General features: G+C 44.0%; 1 protein-coding gene across 1 annotated transcript in view; it reads right to left on the bottom strand.

Annotated features, from left to right (window-relative positions):
- The window catches only part of PRODH (proline dehydrogenase 1), a 264,504-nt gene that overhangs the window by 14,174 nt on the left and 233,225 nt on the right, over positions 1-17,105 (bottom strand). The window lies entirely within an intron of this gene.

Below are 17,105 nucleotides of genomic sequence, written 5' to 3'. Positions count from 1 at the left end.
CTTTTTGTCAGTTGTTATCTGTTTTTCATCCATTGTCATCCGTTTTTCGTCCGATCCGTTTTTTTTGACGGATGAAAAATAGGGCATTCATCCGTTCAAAAAAACGGACATTGACGGAAGCGGATGAAAACGGATGTTAACTGATGATCATCCATTTTCATCCGTTTTTACATAGAGATACATTGATGTCCGTTTTTCCTCCGTCAACGGATGGATGAAAAACGGACAAACCGACAGCATGTGTGAAAGGGGCCTTAGTTGTTTACATACTTCGATGTCTCTTACAGTGTAATTCAGTACTCCAAGGTTGCGAGTTAGTGATATAGCAACCTCAGTTACATTTTCATGTAAGCAAGGAAAATGAGGTGAAGATTATATGGTTTCATCTTTAAGAAAACGTATAACTTCTGCTCTTTATGTACTGTAGCAAAGCTGCACTATTAGAAAATAGCTAACTGTTACCCATAGAAACCTTCACCAATTTAACCCTTGTCTTCTGATCACCTCTATGACAAATTCTTACCCCTGGTCCTGTCCTAGACTAGCCACTTTTGTCTACAACACTTCCCTGTCATCCTCCCTGGAGACACTCACCCATCACTAATTGCAGAATTAGGACACGACTGCTACAACCTTGAAAAAACACACACCAGAGTCTCAAAAAAATGTAGTCATGCTCATGGGGGGGCTGTGGTGTAAGACTACGTCTCAGAAATAGACTTCAACCTATATAAATCTGCCCTTCAAAAATTGAATTTCTGCCTCCACATCGCCAGGCAGACCTATTTTATCACTCTCCTCAATGCCCTCTCATCCAGTCCCCATCAACTTTCTTTCACCTTTAACGCTCTAATTCGTTCTGCACTACCTAAATACACTAACTCACACTCTGCACAGGAGATAGGCAATTACTTAAAAAATAAGTTTGCTATAGTTTGTGAAATTAACATTGTACAGATATCTCCCCCACTTAACACTCCATGTCCATAGGTACACAATACTTCCCTCATTTAACACTGTTGTTATAGATGAGGTTGCTAAACTTTTTTCTACTGACCAACTAACCACCTTCCTCATGTTCCCTCGCAAATATTACGGTCACCCTCTGGCTCTAACCTACAGTCTCTCACATCTTCAATCTCTCCCTCTATTCTGGCATCTTCTCCAACTTTCTAAAACATGCACTGGTCACCTACATACTTAAAAAGCTCTTGTTGGATCCCACCAATCTTAGGAAGTTAAGACCCATCTTTTGCTTTCCTTTACCTCCAAAGTCATTAAATGCCTAGTCTACAACCAACTGAGCTACCACCTCACTGAGAATAACTTTCTTGATCTGTTTCAGTCTGGATTTTGCCCTCTACACTCCACATAAACTGCGCTCTTAAAACTCACAAAGGATTTACGAATAGCTAAAACTAATGGTCAATATTTTGTACTCCTCTTGGAACTCTCTTCTTCCTTTGATATAGTTTACCACCCCCTCCTTTAAAAAAACAAAACTCCACTTACTTGGTTTCCGTGACTGTACTCCTTGGTTCTCATCCTACTTTTTCAGTAGCACTTACAATTCTACTTACTCCTCTCCTCTTCTTTTTTTTCCCCATCAGGGTCCCCCCCAAGGATCTGTTCTTGGACTCCCCCCCCCCCCCTATTCTCGATCTACACCTTCTCCCTGGGTCTGTCTCCATTGGCTGTTAATTTCTATGCGGATGACATCCAAATCTATCTACCCCCAAGTAAAATCTCTTCTACCCCCTTAGCTCACTCAGTCTCCTCACACATCATTACCTTACTGACAGACACATTAGTCTGGATGTCACACCACTTCCTCAAACTCAGTCTATGCAAAACAGAGCTCACAATATTTGTTCCCCGATGTGCCCCTTCCCCTGACTTCTGTCAGGATAGATGGCACAACTATCAGCCCCCCCCCCCCCCCCAATGTCAGGGTGTTAGGTGTAATCCTGAACTCTGAACTCTCATTTTGGCCATCCAATCACTGTCCAAATCTTGCCACTTCAACCTCTGCAACATCTCCAAAATATGCCCTTTAACCGACTCCACAAAACTTTTAATTCACTCCTTAGTTATCTATTGCCTTGACTACTGCAACTCCCTTCTCATTAGATTACTTTTACATAGGCTACCCCCTTTTTAATCCATCATGAATGCTGCTTCCAGACTCATCCACTTTACCAACAGTTTAGCATCTGCTACCCCTTCTCTGCTGATCCCTCCATTGGCTTCTGCTCCCCCAAAAAAAATTCAAAATACAAACAACTTCAAAAGCCACCCACAACTCTGCCCCCGGCTACATCAATAACCCAGTCTCAAAATATCAAACAAATTGTTCCCTTTGTTCCTAACAAGACCTCTTCTTTAGGTCCCTTGTCAGCTTCTCCCTTGCTTGCCTCCAGGACTTCTCTCGAGCCTCTCCCATTCTCTAAAACCCCCTACCTCAATATGTCCAACTATCTCCTACTCGGTCTGCTTTTAGGTGATCTCTGAAAACTCTTCTCTTAAAAAAAGCCTGTCCTGCCTCCACCTAACAAATGTACTTTTATTTCCTCCATCAGCTCACCCCCCACAGGTATTACCTTTTGTATCACCTGACCTTCCCTTTTAGATTGTAAGCGCTGAATTGTATTGTAACTGTACTTATCTGCCCTATTGTTGAAAATCAATGTTGGCGCAAAAGAAATCCTGTATAACAACAATAGCTTAGCTTGGACATTTATGGTCTACATACAATGCATATCTAAAGGATTTCTCATTACTGTCAGTTGGAGTTGGTCAGTTCATGTGTTTCCCGAGGAGCAACTGATGCCTTCAAATACAATATGGGAGGACCTCAAATACACTGAGAAACCCCCCCCCCCCTCCCCATTTTATGCTTATAGTATTTGTTAAAGTGTTACATAAACCCACAACAGTGAAATCAGTATGTATATGCAGTACGGCCTGCATGTTCTATTCACTGTGGAAGCTAAGGGGTTAATCATCTGCATTGTGTAAAAAGGCTGTTTGATCCTGCCTTCTCTGGTCCTCCACTCCTTCCACAGTCCCCAATTTATCTGCTTATAGATTGGGGACTTTGGAACTACAGAGCCTTGGGGGCAGGCTGCACATGCTCAGTTTGGTATGTTTTGCTAGAGAGTTTATTTTCTTTCTTGGAAGAGTGCATGTGATCAGCACTGGGCCAATCAGCACTGTCCAGACAGAGGGTAGGGGGTCCTGCAGCCTCATAGGAAAATCAGGGGAGAATCAAAACTCCTCCTACAAGCTTTAACCAGACATTGATATAAGTCACAAGACTACTCTAACTGCTGATGAGAAAAAAGTTTTTAGCAGTTTACATTTACTAAAATAATTGTATTTCCATGTTCTGTGCATTGTGGGAGACCAGCTATAGTAAATGGAGGGTCCTGGGTTTAGTAACACTTTAAATGCTATGAGAAGTGGTCATGTACAAATTCAGAGCTTTTTTGCCAAAAAAAAAAAAAAAAAGGAATGGCAAGAAAGAAGACACTCTTTGCAATCTTTGACCTGGGCTCAGCAAAAAAGCCAAGCATATTGTGAACATACTGAACAAGCACACAGCAAAACCACTGCTCAAAGTTAATGAACCCCTAGATTCAGTGAGTGGTGACAGGGCTCCAGTGGTCTTTTAAAAAATACAGAATTTAGCTTAAGCCAAAGACTGATAGCATATTACAGGAAATCTTTTAATATCTTAACAGTCATTAAATGGAAAAATGATCAAGAAAATTAACAAGTCAACAACAAGTAACAAAATGAATTTGGTAGCCCTGGTTAAACAGAAAACAGAGAAAGACCTTACAGATTAAGGTCTGACAGTCTGCAGCTTTTCCCTTTCTGGTTATTGAAGATATACAGTTGTATATGCTGAAACTAATCCAGAATTCATTATTACTAAGCTATAATAAGCTATTCGCTCTGTCTGTACATGTTGTAAAGCATATGTCCTAAACTTTCAAACAGAATGTAAAGCACACCCTTGTTCATGATAAGAGCTCTACAAGTGCTTGCAGAGTGTAAAATAATTAGTACAAATGGCAAATACAGCAGATTACAGCTTTAAAACAGGCATATTAGTGTTTTATGGTCTGATGGTGTTAAACTGTACCTCACATTTAAACAAAGTAATGCTATAATCCCATTCTATACAAGAATAAAACCAACAATGCACAATTTCATCACCATAGTCAATTTACATTGCTCACTTCTAAATAGTACACTATATAAAGAGTATCAATTGTACTCGAGAAGGAGGGGTACCTTAATGGAAAAGCCTGCAGGGAGAGATATGAGGGCTGCCATCAAAGAACTACCTTTCCTGAGAATGCTAGTTTTCAGTACTTTGAAGCTGGGTTCACACTGATGTGGTGCGGGAACCACAGCGATTACTGTGCTTTTCCTGCTTCGCATCAGAATCGCAGGCAGTTCACACCGTGCTCTGCGAACAGCTGCGGGTGTCAGAATAAAGGTTAATAACACCCCCAAATCTGTTCGCAGATCACAGTGAAAACTGTGGAATTGAATTGCATGGTTCTTAGCACCCATGTAAACCGATTCCAGTTCGGACCAAAGAGAAAAAAAAAAAAAAAAAAAGGGTCCTGCATATTTTTGGTGCGGGTCCAGCGTGAATTGAGCCATACATAATGTCATAATACCATATATAATGTATGGCTCAATTCGCACAGCACTAATTTTGCATGTCATTTGTACAGGAATCCAGTACGATTCCTGTACAAATGACACACGATGTGGTAGACCACATCAATGTGAACCCAGCCTGAAGCCTCGTACACACGCACTGATTGTTGGCCGACCGATCGGCCGTCTTTTGTCCAGTGTTGTTTGTTGGTTGAAATGTGCTCTAGACTTGCAATGGACTTTTGTTGGCCAACAAAAACCAACTTCAGAAGTGATGTCATGTGATGGTTGACTTTCCGTGTGTTTTTTCTTCTCTGAGCATGCCCAGTCTTGCTCATCTGATTTTTGTCTGCCGAAATCTGTACTGACTGAGGAACAATTGGCCATTCTGTTGTTGGCCAACAAAAATTTTATAGCATGCACACCAGATTTTTTTCGACCGAAAATTCGCAGTTGGTTGTCGGAAGCATCATACTAACAAGCCTACAATCGGCCGATCGGACGTTGGCCGACAATTTACGGCCAACAATCTGTGCGTGTGTACGGGGCTTGAGTCACTAGTTTTAAGCTCTGACTATCTCTCTTAATTCGTTTCTTTTAAATTTTAAGCTTGGTTAAAAATTGGGATAATTTTTGCACTTTTCTTCAGATTCAAACCTTACATCTGAATAATCTAGCCAGATAAAGGGAGCGAAGTTTCGTAATGGGAAAATAAGAAAAATGAATTAAAAAAAATTCAAAAACAGAACTGAGTTGGAAAAAGGATCACCCCCCTCCTAAAAATGACTTGTAAACTCAATTTGATGTAGCTAATCACCTGCCCATTTGACTTTAAACTGTGATCCTTTTGATTAGCTCAGCATGAAAAGAGGTTTCCTGGAGCATTTCAGTCCCTGGTAGTGCAACTGAAGCAATCAACTATGGGAAGTAAGGCACTGTCAAAAGCTCTCTAGGAAAAGTTGTGGACAGGCACAAGTCAGGAGATAGATAGAAAAAAAATGTCAAAGGCTTTATCAATACCTAGAAGCACAGTAAAGGAAACTAAGAAGCGGAAGGTATTTGGTACAACACAGACTCTCCCTGGATCAGGACATCACAAACTGTCACAAACTGGATAAGAGAGGAAAATAGGCCAACAACCACTCTGAAACAGTATCACAAATTCTCCACAAAATGTGGCCTGTATAGGAGGGTTGCAAGAAAAAAGCCACTCCTCAAGAAAGGCTACATGCAGTGAAAACTGAGCATGGCCAAAATGAACCTTGAAGATTTTAAGGCCACATGGAAAAAGGTGTTATAGTCAGATGAGATTAAAATACATTTATTTGGTCTCAACACCAAACGATATGGCGGAAATCCAATTCAGCTCACCATCCAAAAAACACCATTCTTTCAGTAAAGCATGAAGATGGTAATGATGGGACTTAAATACTTATCGTAAAATCCATTTCTCTGAGTTCATCAACACAGCACTCTATAAATCATAACTAGTCGGTTAGATCGCCTGCCCTGGGAGTAGGACTAGGCAGAACAAAAAACACCTGCCTACATCCATAGGCCGTTCTCAGCTGGTATATAACCCCCCTCTCTGCTCTAGGTAATCAGTTTAGTAGCAAGCAGTAATAGAAGTATCAGATCTCCAAAGAGGGGTGGGTGCTGTGTCCGCCAAACTCAGAGAAATGGATTTTACGGTAAGTACAAAAATCCCATTTTCTCTTTCATTCATTAACAGACACCGCGCTAAGTAGATCATAACTAGTGTGATGTTGAAAAGCAGTGCCAAAAGGAAAATTAGGGGTAGGGAAAAATAACCCAAGGCTAAACATAAGAGCCCTTAAACAGGACACAGGAGCCCCGTCTGAAAAAAAAATGGATTTTTGTCTTATAAACAGCAAGGAAATAGGGAGAGGGTGATATTAAAGCTCCCTTTTTGGACATATAGCGTCCAGGTACCACATCCTAATTGTATATGCAAAAAGAAACGTCCTAAAACTAAAATAAAGGACTTTAAAGGTACCTAAAGAAAAGGCACACAAGGTGCAATATTTATTGTACAAAAATCAATTAAACACCATCATCATAATATGACAAACATGTATAGACAAAATATTGGATGCAACACATCCCAGGAACAACATGTGAAAGACACCTAACCACCCTGCTGCAGACATGTGGAGGTAATGAAAATCGCTGTAGAGTTGCTTCCAACGCAGTTGCATTTCTCAGGGCCATAGCTCGCTTCTTCAGGAAGACAGTAGACATCAAAATATTGTTCTCCAAGATAAAATTTAAATATACAAGATATCTTAATCAAAAAACATTGTCAATATTAAACGCCAAATTTCATATATCCATATTTAAACAATACATACCCAAAGAGAAATAAAAAACAGTTTTATATACCATAAAAAAAAAAGAGGGGGGAGGGGAAAGTTTATTAAATGAAAAATGTATATATGGCGAGTTAAATAATGTTTTACAAGAAGGGTTTGAAACTAAATGCATCATTCAGACCAGGTTATCGTGTTGCCACTAATCTGTGAACCCAGCTTCACGTTACAAAATGATGCGGTCCCAATCCTCCCCTGTATATCTGTGTGTATTCGTTCCAAGGCGAAAAATTTGATAACGTGTGGTCATATATCCGCTGCCAAAAATGTTGTTTAGTTTTCCCCACGTAGAAGCTTCCACACTACCAACACTTGCAGGACATGAGGTATACAATCCCTCTTGTCTGACAGTTGACAAAATGCTTGGCAGTATGCATTTCACCATAGTGAAGGGCATGTGTTTGTCCAGTCCAGATAAATTGGCAATAGAGACATCCACCACAAGTGAAAGTTCCTGGATATTTACATCTCTCATGTTTACCCTCCTTAGTGAAGTGATTCTGTACAAGTTGGTCGCGTAACGATTCTCCTCTACAGTAAACAATTTCAGGCCTGTCTCCAATACATTGGGCTACTTGTGCATCTGCTTTTAGTAAATACCAATATGTATTGACAATATATCTGATTTGATCCTGCTGTCTCGATTGTCGCACAACCAGCCTAGTCGTTTGGGCTTGTTGTATGCGTTGATTTTTATTAGTCTGAAAGATAAGATCTTCCCTTTTGGGATCATTAGCTTTTTGAAATGCTTTTTTTTGAGGGTTCTCTTAAGAGTATCCACGAGTCAGGAGTCTCCTTCTTAGTTCTTCAGCTTCCTTCATAAAGTCTGCCTGTGATGAGCAGTTGCGTTTTAACCACAAGTATTGTCCATATGGAATGGACTTAACTAGGCTATTAGGGTGTCCACTATTGGCCTTCAAGATTGTATTCCCTGCTGTTGGTTTACAGAACAGTGTGGTCCCTAGCCTTCCGCCTGGTTTAACGAATATTTAAATGTCCAAAAACTAGATTCTATGTTGATTACATGTCATTGTGAAAGCTAGATTAGTTATTAACATTCAAGGTGGCTAGAAAAGCATCAAGCAGTTCCTTAGAACCCTCCCACAGGATGAGTATGTCATTTATGTACCTGTGCCATGATATGACATGGCACAGGTACATAGAGAGAGCCTCATCTCCCATGACGTGACGGTCCCACCCCCCCAGGTACAGGTTTGCATAGTATGGGGCACAACATGTCATCATCCCCACGCCCTGCACCTGGAGGTAGTGGAAACCCTCATAGATGAAGAAATTATTATACAATACAAATTTCAGCAAAGAGTAAAAGGTGTTGGTCGTTGCTTCTCTCACCAAGAAATTAGCCAAATAATCGACAAAACCTTGTCATGCGGAATGCTGCTGTAAGGCCCCAACATCCACCGTTACCAGCCAAGCATTAGAGGGAATGCAAGTCATTTGTAGAAAATGGATGGTGTCCTTAGTGTAGGAATGTAAAAACACGTGTGGACGCAAATGTGTGTCTATCAGGATGCTGGCGTTCTCAGTTAGACTGTCATTTCCTGAGACGATTGGTCTCCCTGGTGGTTTGACTATATCTTTATGGATCTTGGGCAGTGCATAAAACGTGGGAACTAGTGGCCAGTCTTGTTTAAGAAATTCCCATGTATGTTTGGGATTAATATCCTTACTTAGGGCTCCATCGATTAGTCTGCTAAATTCCAGTTGGGCCTTAGTGATTTCCACTTGAGGAATCTTTTTGTACCAGTCAGCATTTTTAAGGATACAGTAACACATATTTGAGTATTGCTCAGTTGTCATGACAACAACATTGCTGTCCTTATCCGCTGATTTGATTAATTCATTTATTATTATTATTTTTTTTAATACCGAAGAGCTTGTCTTTGTGCATGTGTTAAATTTTGTTTGGGTAATTCCCCTTTGACAAGGGTTTCAATCTCACGTGTTGTCTGTTGGACAAATGCAAATATATTTCCATTTAACGACAGTGGTGGAAACTTTTTAGATTTGCGTCTAAAATGTTATGCACTGGAAAATCTACCACATTAGAGGGAGACTCATCCAGTGCCAATAACGACTCTAGATCCACTTGATCAATCAAATCAATCTCTTCCTCTAGTTCATCAGGGGTATCACTCTCCTGTAGGAGTTCAGTAAGTTATTGTAAGGCTCTAAAGTCCTGTTTCTTATACCGAGTCCAGTCAAAACTCGCAAGCATGTCATTATAAGAATGTTTTTTTAGGTACTGTTAAAGACCTTTATTTTAGTTTTAGGAGGTTTCTTTTTGGGTTTTGTCTTACCATAAAATTCTTTTCTTTGAGGTTCACTGACAGACACAGCTTCAATTCTTCAGACCATTTGGGTATTATACTGTAATTCTTCAGGAGTAGGACTAGGCAGAAACCTTTTTGTGGTGTCAACAATGGGGTGGGAAAAAACACAGCAAATGCAGAATTCCCAACAAGGCTAAACATAGCCAGCCAGGTAACAGGAGCCCAACTAGCAACAACTGGAGCTCACCACCAGAAAAAAAATGTTCACCCGCAGCCTGCAAAACTTTGTGGCCAAACGCTGTATCCAAAGATGCAAGCGCATCCACCTTATAAAACGTTGTGAATGTGCGTACAGATGACAAAAAGTAGCCGCCTTGCACACCTGAACCACTGATGTCTGATGACAGAAGGCCCAGGAGGCACTAAGTGCCCTTGTAGAATGCACTTTAACAGGGAAAGGAGGAACCTGACCCTTAATGTGGGCCTGCACCACCATCTGCCTGATCCACTTGGAAATGGTCGCAGCAGATGCAGCCTGTCTCTTACGAACTGTCCATCCATAAGAACAAAGAATCGAATTTCATAATCAGTTTAGTCACCACCAGGTAAACCCGAAGCACCTGTAACCACATCTAAGGAATGTAAGACAATTTCCTTAGGATGATTAGGCTTAGGACATAGGGACGGTAGCACAATGCCTTCATTCAAATGAAACCCACGAGACAACCTTAGGAAGGAATGCCTGACAGGGTCGTAACACCAGTTTGTCCCTATGAATCACCAAGTAAAGTGACTAACAGGACAACGCAGCCAACTCTGTCACGCGACGTGCGGAAGTAATCGCCACTAAGAAAGCCACCTTCTGCGACAGAGTGAGCAGAGGAATTTCCTGAATAGCTTCAAAGGGAGGCCTTTGAAGCACCGATGGAACCAAATTGAGATCCCACTGAGGTACCAGGGATCGCACTGGAGGAGCCAGATGGTAAACCCCCTGCACAAAAGTGTGAACCAAAAATAGCCAAGGCGGAAATTTGTCCCTTGATTGTGCCCAGAGCTAAATGTTGATCTATACTCAATTGCAGAAACTCCAACAGGCGAGACACAGAAAGGGAGCGAGGAGAAACACCCCCCCCCTCCCGAGACCCACACCAAGTAATATATGTCTTCCAAACTCTATGATAAACCTTCCTGGAAGTAGATTACCTAGCCTTCAACAGCATAGGAATTACCGACTCAGACAGCCCTCTGTCTTTCAGCACCTTTCTTTCAATAGCCACGTCGTTAAAGCCAGCGATCGTAAAGCAGGATGGAAGATTGGTCCCTGAGAGGATGTTTCCAAGGGACGTCTGCTACCAGCCTTACCAGGCCTGCGTACCAAGACCGATGAGGCCAGTCTGGTGCCACCAGAATGACTGGAATCCCTTCTACCTCGATTCTGCATAGCAGTCTAGACAGAAGTTGTACTGGAGGAAAGGCGTAAATTAGACAATACTGACCCCAAGGGGCCACCAGAGCATCTGCAGCGTCGGCCATAGGATTCAGAGACCTTGACATGAACCTCTGTACCTTTCTGTTGAGATGGGAAGCTAGCAGGTCCACACTTGGGGTCCCCCACCAAAGACACATTTGATGGAAAATTTCCGGGAGAATAGAGCATTCTCCCAGATCCAACATCTGCTGACAGATAGTCCGCTTGCCAATTCTCCATCCCCGAAATGTGCACAGCAGAGAGGGCCGGAACATATTGTTTTGCCCACCTCAAGATGCCAGCCACTTCTTTGTGCCCTCTTGATTATTGACATATGCCACAGCTGTAGCATTGTCCGATTGTATCCACACAGGGCACCCCTGCAGACCAGTGGCAGGTGGTGCTCAAAATTTTTTTGGGGGGGGGGGCGCAAACAGAAAAATGTAAAAGGGATTGCTTTGCTGCAAAAAACACTGTAAAAAATTGTGTGACTGAGGTAAAAAAAAGTGTGAAAGGGGCCTTCAGTAATCAAGGTATTGTGTGCCCCCTTTCAATGCAGAATGACCAGTGTGCCGCAATTCAAAGCAGAATGACCAGCGTGCCCCCTTTTAATGCAGAGTGAGCAGCGTGCCCCCTTTCAATGCAGAGTGACCAGCGTGCCCCCTTTCAATGCAGAGTGACCAGCGTGCATGCAGAGAGATCAGTGTGCCCCCATTCAATGCAGAGAGATCAGTGTGCCCCCTTCAATGCAGAGAGATCAGTGTGCCCCCTTCAATGCAGAGAGATCAGTGTGCCCCCTTCAATGCAGAGAGATCAGTGTGCCCCCATTCAATGCAGAGAAATCAGTGTGCCCCCATTCAATGCAGAGAAATCAGTGTGCCCCCATTCAATGCAGAGAAATCAGTGTTCCCCCTTCAATTCAGAGAGATCATCGCACCCCCTTCAATTCAGAGAGATTAGTGTGCCCCCTTCAAAGCAGAGACATCAGTGTGCCCCCATTCAATGCAGAGAGATCAGTGTGCCCCCTTTCAATGCAGAGAGATCAGTATGCCCCCTTTCAATGCAGAGAGATCAGTGTGCCCCCCTTCAAAGCAGAGAGATCAGTGTGCCCCCATTCAATGCAGAGTGACCAGCGTAGCGTGCCGTGCCCCCCCCCCCCGAGACCAGTGCACTTACCTGCAGATTCTCCTCAGTCCCCCGGCATCTCCTCGAGTCCTCCAGCCTCCTCCTCGGCCAATGGCATGGTTTTGCCTTTCGGCCCACTTCCTGATTGGCCAGAAAGGAGGATCCGTGTGACAATAGCGAATTTTCATTCGCTATTGTCACACAATGGGTGGGCATCGTGGCGCACTGCTCTGCGCCCCGGGTCCACCCTTTTCTGAAACCTATTAGAGCCTCTGGCTCTAATCAGGTGACTCAGAAAAAAAACCCCATTGAGCTCCATGAGTCCGGCGCCCCTCATGCCGATTAGGGGACCGGACGCATTAATAGGGGGGGGGGGGCGGTGCCCCTGCGCCCCCAACGCACAGGCCGCCACTGCTGCAGACGATCGGTCCACTGAGATAGACAGTCAGATCGCCTGAATGTCCAGAATGTTGATCGGTAGCCTGGACTCCTTGCGAGTCCAGGCACCTTGGGCCGAACACACTCCCAAGACACCTCCCCACCCGGACAGACTGGCATCCATGGTGATTACAGTCCAATACAGGGGAAGAAAAGATTTTCATGAAAAATAGAGGGGAGAGGCCCCAAAGAAAGAAAGTTCAATGTGGTGAAAGGGGAAATCGCAAACTGCGGTATAAACCAAAATGAATTGTGACAAAACTTCATAAAATGTAACATACATCAAAAATGCTAATTGAGGGCAGACTACACACAAAGGGTAAAAGACAATGTTGTCATAAATACACCCAGCCAAAACACACCAAATGTAGCACAGTAATAACTAATATGATACACTGAAACAAATGAGTTACTGACAGATCTAGCTGCGGCAAGTTGCGGGAAACTTAGTGGTGTCAGCAGTGCATTAGCTGTACAAACACACCAAAAACATCCGCACTGGTACTTTGCCAATGATCTCTTCAGTATGAACATGAAAAAATAAAATCTCAAGTTATTGAATCTTCCCATAGAGCTAGATCATGTGATGGTATATATATATATATATATATATATATATATATATATATATATATATATATATATATATATGTAAAACAAGGAGTAGTTGGATGGATGGATGTGCCCCCGCTCTCCTGGAGGAATTGCCGTGTGGAGAGGCAGAGGCAAATCACAAAAGTAAATGATCACTTGTCCAGATCAAGAGTCAAGAAGAAAAGATTTTCCCAGACAAAGGTCCGAAGAGCGAAGCCACCATAGGAGATACTGCCTCGATTCCCGACTCAACGGAATCAGACTGTCCAACGACAGTGGATCCGTGTTCCATTTGAGCAGAATCTCCCTTTTCAAAGGGCTGGTGTTGAACTGCGCAAACGGAACAGCATCAAAAAGGTGGAGACCATCAGACCCAGCACTTGCATGCAAGTCCTGGGTGATGATCAATGGTTGGACAACAGGAGCCGAACAGCCTCCTGTAGCTTCAGCAGTTTTGTTTGAGGAAGAAACACCCAGGCTGATGCGGAGTCCAGCGTCAGACCCAAGTAGTCCAGCTTTGTGGACGAAGACTGTGACGATTTCTGAAAATTCAATGTCCCCCCGAACTCCTGCAGAGTTCGCACCATAAACTCCAAGTCGGCTTCTAGAGCCGAGGAAGACACTGCACCCAGTACCGTGATCCCCTTCTGCCATAATGGGGCAAAAACCTTTGTGAACACTCGAGGAGCTGAGGCGAGACCAAAGGGTAACGCCACAAATTGAAAGTGCTCCTCGCCCACGGCAAAACAAAGAAAACGCTGATGCCCGACCTATTGGAATCCAATATCCAGCTCCAGTCCCAGCCGACGACTCTTTAGTGGAAACGCATCAGGGGGAGCCAGCCGCGCCGCCAAGTGTCACGGACCATTCTGCAGGCGGCCGTGATTTTTTCTTAAAGAACCATTGTTCCGTGTGTGTATGTTCCGGCTGATGTGTTTGCCTTTTTTATTAAATTATATTTAAAAGGATAATGCACTATCAGTCCCCTTTTTTCCTTCATTTGTGAATTGGTTCATGGGAATTTCTGCCACTGAGATACCACAAAGATCTACACATCTGGGGAACGGATAGGTCCTGGAGAACACATGCAGAGGGTTCCATCCATGCATCACTGTCCACGGATCTTCTGTCTACCATTTCAAGGCTCTAACCTCCCTAACATTTGGTAAGCGTTCACTTTTACCATTGTGTGCCACTGGTTCACCTCACCACCCCTGTGAAAGATAAAGTCACTATTTGATTTCACTGCGGTAAGGGGCCACCTGTATACCTAGGATATCAGTTGAAGCACCTTTTGTTTGAAGTTTTGATCCACATCATTATTTCTTCACAGGCTTCTTCATCACTCACGTTTTGAAGCTGAATAGTCAGCTTACTTTGAGAGACTTTACATTTATCACTTAGATTTTTTGGTCATTTGATATATTTTGTTTTTTTCATTGTATTGCCATTATGTGTGATTTACATACATTTCTTTAGAAGCGCACTAACTTATTTACTTTCATTTATCCACTATTCCTTTCTAGTGATTCCTCTATCATATTTCTAAGTTTTCGCACCCTTTTCTTTCCTTTTTTTATTGCAATATATATTTGAATATGAAGATAAGCGTCCTTGAGATCAATAGAAGCCATCAGATCTCCTTGATGAAAGAAAGCTACAACTGTGCAGATGGAGGATTCCATATGAAATTTCTGAACCCGCAGATAACGGTTCAGAGCCTGGAGATCCAAGATCGGACAAACTTTTCCTTTCTTCCTGGGAACTGTGAACAGATCTAAATAAAAAGCCTGGAAACGTTCCTACTCTGGAACCGGCACAATACCTCCTTGTGCTAAGAGGTCCTGCACTGCTCCGTAAAGGTCCTGTAGCCACTCTGGAGACAGGCGTAAGTTGGAAGGAAAGAACCTTGCCCAAGGCAAGGACCGAAACTCAGATCTTATAACAGAACCAGTTCGTGGACCCATTTGTTCTGAATGACCAAGGTCCACGGATTCGGAAAGAAGCAAAGATGTCACACCCCACCCCAGACGTGGGTGAGGACACCCCTTCAGGCTGGGGAAGGCTTGTCTGCATTCCAGGGTCCCTTGGAGCCTCCCGCAAAGTTATGGGTGGATCTCGAGCCCATTTTCTGCGAGCCAGCCGGACGAAAGGGCCGCTTGTGAGCCGAAAACCGCTTACGAAGGTATAGGTCAGGCAAGTTTGCTGGCCAATCAAGTAAAGGTATACCACAATCATTAAACCAGATATTGGTACTTTTGGCAGTGTGGGCAGGTGCCACGTCCTGCTGGAAAATGACGGACTGTGGGAAATTTTGCATTTCATTTGGAAAATCAAGGTCCTAAATTATGGAGGGAGAGTGGAGAGGCACAGAATCCAAGTTGCATGAGGTCCAGTGTGAAGTTTCCACAGTCCGTATGATTTGGGGAGCCATGTCATCTGCTGGTGTTGATCCACTGGGTTTTATTAAGTCCTAAGTCAGCGCAGCCCTCTGTCAGGAAATTCTAGAGCACTTCATGCTTCCTTTTGCTGACCAGCATATTGGAGATGCTGATTTAATTTTCCAGCAGGATTAGGCACCTGCCCACACTACCAAAAGTACCAATATCTAGTTTAAGGATTATGGAATACCTGTACTTAATTGGCCAGCAAACACGCTTGACCTATACCTCAGAGAATCTGTGGGGTATTGTCAAGAGGAAGATGAGAGACAATGCAGATGAGCTGAAGGTCGCTATCAAATCAACCTGGGCTTCCGTAACACCTCAGCAGTGCCACAAGCTGATCGCCTCCATGCCATGCTGCATTGATGCAGTAATTTATACAAAAGAAGCCCCGAATAAGTATTGAGTGCATACTATACTGTACCTGGACATACTTTTCAGTAAGTCAACATTTCTGTATTAAAAATCCTTTTCCCTTTCCTTTTTTTTGTCCATTGATGGACAAAGCTTCAGATCTTCATAACCTTTGGGTTAAACTGCCCCCTACAGGAGTAGGACATTAGGCAGAAAAAAAGTATGGCTACGCCTATGGGCAGTCCCTGCTATAGGCACTTTTTTTTCTGCCTAGTCAGGAGTAAGGACCTTTTTCCTTGCTGGGATCTTTGGTCCTGGCAATTTTTTCTTTTTAGATCGAAATTTTTCTCTCCTGGATTTTTCCTGGTAGATCTACAATCAACTGCCAGGGCGACGGGCTGGATAATCTAGACTCAGTGGTCACCCCAGTCTGGCTAGCGAGCACGCAAAGACCTCAAGCTGCGACATAGCCCCACTGGATGGGGGCTGGCCTGCAAGTTAAACGTTTCGCGAGGTCGCATACGACAAGGTCTCGGCCCGAGTTGCAGCGTTTCTCCTGGCCGTCAGCTCCCCATTTAGATGGAGAGGGGTTCTGTCTGGAGCGGTGCCCGTCTGGTTCCTGGTATGGTGAGTAGTTGTCCCCCCTCCCCCCCCCCTGGAGGGTTTTGGAGAGGATGTGGGCCCCTCCTGGGGATGGTCACCCCTTCCCCCTCCACATATGTTTGGCTGGTCTAATCCCCCTCCTGGGGTGGGGGCAGGGTGCTATGCTGACGATGGGGGCCGCGCGTGGAGTGCAGATGATCCTTGTGGCTGCAGGTGCCCGTTTCTGCTGGGTGGTGAGTCTGGTGGGGCCCTCTCCCTCTCTGCTAAGGATCACTTGGTGCTCGTGCCTGGCGACCGGGTGGTGCTGCCAGCGTGGTGGGAGCTGTCCCTTGCAGTGTTTTACACTTTTTGTGGGGTCCCCCTGGAGGCTCATGGAGTCTTTGGAGAACATCTTCCCCCTGAATCCCTCTCTGAGGCTGCGAGGCCCCCCAGGGTCCCAACCATCCACCGATGCACCGACAGCGGTCCTGGAGTCCTTTGTGTCTCGGGTGGAGGTGGTCTCTGGACGACGGGCTAACAAAAAGCCAGTATTCACTAATGCCCTGGTGTCGCAAACTCTAACCGAGTGGGCTGCAGTTCTTCTGTGATGCTTCTTTGAAAGCTGCTCCCCTAGTGGCTCGGCTCTGTTTTGGCAGTGGTCCTTCGGCGTCTTTTGGCTCAAATGCTGGTCTGCAGACCAGACTTCTAAAGCCTGGACTGATCGTCCCTTTCAAGG

This window comes from Pelophylax lessonae, assembly GCF_965119305.1.
Source record: "Pelophylax lessonae genome assembly, chromosome: 1".
NCBI lineage: Eukaryota > Metazoa > Chordata > Amphibia > Anura > Ranidae > Pelophylax > Pelophylax lessonae.
The sequence above is the reverse complement of the archived record's forward strand: the minus strand, read 5'-3'. Positions and strand labels throughout refer to the sequence as shown.